Source organism: Peromyscus californicus, unplaced genomic scaffold (assembly GCF_007827085.1).
Source record: "Peromyscus californicus insignis strain IS unplaced genomic scaffold, ASM782708v3 Scaffold_20__1_contigs__length_68692818, whole genome shotgun sequence".
In the NCBI taxonomy this organism is placed as follows: Eukaryota; Metazoa; Chordata; class Mammalia; order Rodentia; family Cricetidae; genus Peromyscus; species Peromyscus californicus.
The window spans coordinates 40,567,919-40,572,039 of NW_026294503.1; positions in this window are offsets into that span (position 1 = coordinate 40,567,919).

The window sequence follows — 4,121 nt, forward strand, 5'->3', positions numbered from 1 at the left end:
TCAGAACTTTTGAGCCTGGCACCTTAAGGCTGATGCTACCCTGTACAGACCTTTTCTTTTGGGTCCACCAACCAGCTCCCAAATCTTGACAGAGACTTATTAGTTTTGAATGCTTGGCCTAGTTTAGGCACGTTTCTGGCTAGTTCTTTTAACTGTTTCTCTTGATCTACCTTTTGCCTTAGGGCTTTTTACTTTTTCTTACTTTCTTGTCCTCTCTCTGTCTGGCTGACTAGCCCTGACTAGCCCCGAGCATCTCCTCTCTTCCTCTCCTGCAGATCTTCTCACCCGAGCCTAGCTTTCTCCTTCTATTTATTCTCTCTGCCCACCAGCCCCACCTGTCCTCTCTCTGCCTAGCTATTGGTGGTTCAGCTTTATATTAGACCAATCAGGAGTCTTAGGCAGGCAAGGTGAAACAAATGCAATACATCTTTACATAATTAAACACACATCCTTACATCATTAAACAAATGTAGCATAAACAAATGTAACACCCCTTTACACAATTAAAGTAATATTCTGCAGCATAAACAAATGTAACATATCTCTGCCTAGTTAAAATATTACGCAACACTATCCAGGGTGGCAGCCAAAGTTAGGGCTGTCCTGTGTGATGACCAAAGACTGAAACCACCTGACCTCTGCTTCTAATGAAACCATTGAGATCATCATGGAGGAGCTTCAGGTAACCATCCAGGTAGTGGGTAAGTCTGTCGTTTTAATTGATAGAGAGGCCATCTGGATGATACTTCTTGCTCAGATTTAGCCTTATCAGATCTCTGATGATGCTGAGGGCTAACTGAGCTTTGTCAGTTGACAACAGCAAGGACCCAGTCCCCTCCCCCACACACAGCTGCAACTGCCTACTTAGTCCATTTAATATGTAAAAATCAGGCCCTTGCTTTTTCTAGGGCCACTAAATCTCCTAAAAAAGGCAAACTTCACACTAAAAGAGATAAACTCTCAAAACAGATTTCAGTGTAACTTTTACTATTTATTTTATTTATTTATTTTTTCAAGACAGGGTTCTTTCTCTGTGTAGGCCTGGCTGTCCTGGTTCTAGACTTTCAACACCCCTGCCAAACTTCAAAGTTCCAACCAGTCAAGCAGCCATGTATAATTTCCGCATAGGTGTGCCTTTTCCCTTCATTTAGTCCAGAGTGTCCTGAGCCCTGGCTCACTCTGTAGACCAGGCTAGCCTCAAACTCAGAGATCTGCCTGCCTCTGCAGGTGTATGCCACTACCACCCAGCAAAGCTTGCTTTTCAATGACTGCTCTCAGTAATTAGCTACCTATGTTTCATGGTAAATAACTGGATTAAAAAAGCATTTGGAGTCTATAAAAGTTTTAAGAGTCTAGAGAAATGATTTAGGGTATATAAATGCAAGTTGTAAAGGTCTAAAAAGTAATTTAGAGTACATAAAAAATTTTAAAGTTTCAGATTTCTTGCTTGCTGTGCTCTTGTTATGCGAAGAGTTCGGAAGTTCGGAGTTTTAACATTAATCAATGGAGTTCTAATAAGCTATCAATCTAGCTCTGGAAAAGCACTGACCACTATTATCAGAGTCACAAGCTCCATTTCTTAAATGTTCTTTTGTTGTTTTCTCAGTGTAGACTTAGCATTTCTCGCTGTGCTGCAAACATTGCTGACCAGTCTATACACACCCAGCCCTGTGGACAGAGGAAAGTGTTCATGCTGTTAACCCAGAACCAGCCTTCTGGGTCCCCAGGTGCTACGGCTCAAAGGCGGGAGTCTACTCCAGCTGTTTACAGACATTGTTAACTGCTTTTTCTGCAACAGGTATTTCAATTCAGATTACAACCAGTGGTGATGCTTATATATCTAAAACTTAAACAATTCATGTGAGCTTCAGAGTCTCAACTCAGATCCACCTGTCAAACAGACTCCAGGTAAGTATTCCTGTCACCAGCCTAAGCTTCCATTCCTAAAGTCTGTATCTGTCCCAGCAGATTTCCAATCAACTACACACTACAATCTGCTCCAAAACTACCAAGAGCCCCATACCTACTGAAATCTGAGGTAAACCAGATGTTTCTAACAAAATTTCCTACCAGCTTGAGCCCCACTTTGGGCCAGCATTCCAGACTGCTCCAAAACTACCTGCACTTTGATATCTCCACATGGTCCAGCAGAACCTGGGCAACAAACCAGACGTACCCTGACCCCTCCCAGCCTTTGACCAGCTTTCTAGCCTTCCCTATTTTAGCTGAAAAGCAGCTACAAAAGAGAGTATATCATCCCTCATCAACAGAAGGCTGGAATGTTAGGTCCAAAAGGAATCAGTTCCCCTCTACCGAAAGGAGTCACTTCCCTTCTCTGGCAAAAGGGACAAATAGCTAACTGTCTATGATGCCTATTAGCACACCAAAGCTCACGCCAGCCTCCAGGATCCTCCAGTATTACAAATACCTGTTAAAGTCAGAGTTACAAAAAGGGTACTCAGTCAGGTGGTGGTGGTGCTCGCCTTTAATCTCAGCACTTGGGAGGCAGAGTCAGGTGGATCTCTGTGAGTTCGAGGCCAGCCTGGTCTACAGAGCAAGAGCTAGGACAGGCACCAAAACTACACAGAGAATCTCTGTCTCGAAAAACCAAACCAAAACAAAACAAAAAAATCCTTCCCTCACCCGCTTCAAATGACAATCTCTAGTTTGGCTCAGAGATCATTGTCCTGCTAGCAGTTTCAATAAATTTAATTGTAATCCAGATTGAGTCTGTGGTCTTTTCCTGGAGGTCTCGAGCCCCATAACACAAGGTCCTGGCCTGAGAGTCCTTGGGGCTGGACCCTGAAACTAAGGAGTGGCCAGGTCTGCCCACAGCCAGAATACTATGGAATGGAGACCTGGGGAGTGGGCGAGTGCCTGGAGCAGATGAGGGTCAGCTTGCCCAGAGGTGCCCATTCTCCAAGCTCTGCTTGAAGGCCAGGTAGACTGTCCTCCACCTTGGTGTAGGAACCTGCCATTGTGTTCCCTCACAAAACTGGTTCTGGTGCTTTCTAAACATAGCATGTTCCCCCCTGCTCGGCCCTTATGTGTTTGCCGTTTCATCCCCTTGACCCCCAATGAAGAGGCTGCACATAATCTGGTTCTATTTGCAACACGCCAACCAGACTTCAAAGTTTTTTCTCACCAGTCAAGCAGCCGTGCATAATTTCCACACAGGTGTGCCTTTTCCCTTCATCTAGTTGACTAGACCGGCCCTGGCTACCGCTGCCCAGTGATGAAGCCTTCTGGCTAAGCAGAGGGGCCCTGGGTAGCGTCCACATGCCGTGGTGGGCTCACCAGCATAATCACCCCTTGATAGCAGGCCACGGACCACGGGGAAGACTGCAGCCACTGAGGGACAGAGGGTGGAACTGAGCAAGGGGGTGCTGGGCAGGGCCACAGCACTTCTGACAAGCAATGGGCAAGCCCTGGATTTGAGGGTGGGGAAGGGTGAGGGCAGGGCACAGAGCAGCTGTGGAAGAGCTGGACCCTGCTCGCTGAGTCCTGTGATTGTGGCTGCTACTGGCACATAGAGCCATCCTAGGCCTGGAGGGTCATCAACAACCACCACACCATTCTAGAGTCCCCTGGGTTTGCCAGGGACTTGCATGGGAAGCTGGGACTTCACTTTCATTCATGGAGTAGGGGGGAGGACTCCAGGGAGGACACTGGAGCAAAGGAGCAGACAGCTGCTGGGATACCCAGGCAACAAGTGGCCCCAGGAGGCCCAGAAACCCAAGGAGCAGGACAAGAATGGAAGAGTACAAGGTTGGGAAACTGAGGCAGAAAGACATCAACTGAGAGCTACAGAAGGGGAGGGGTACAGCCCAGTGGTAAAGTGTGTGCTTGGCCACATGTTTGAGTCCTGGGTTCCATCTCGAGCCTGGCTGAGGTAGGAACTGTGATAAAGGTACAACTGTAACCTCGTGGAGAACTAAGGTGTGTGGTAACCGGTCCCAGGGGCCCCAGCCCCCAGGGACCCTCTCTCTCTTCTGCTCCCTCCTCAAGCAGAAGCTTCAGCCTGGGGGGCTGCAAGCCGCTGGTGGGGGAGTCAGGACACGCTGAGGGTGCTTCCGAGGACAGTGTTGTTGGGGCCTCTGTTCTAGGTCACAGCAACAGAC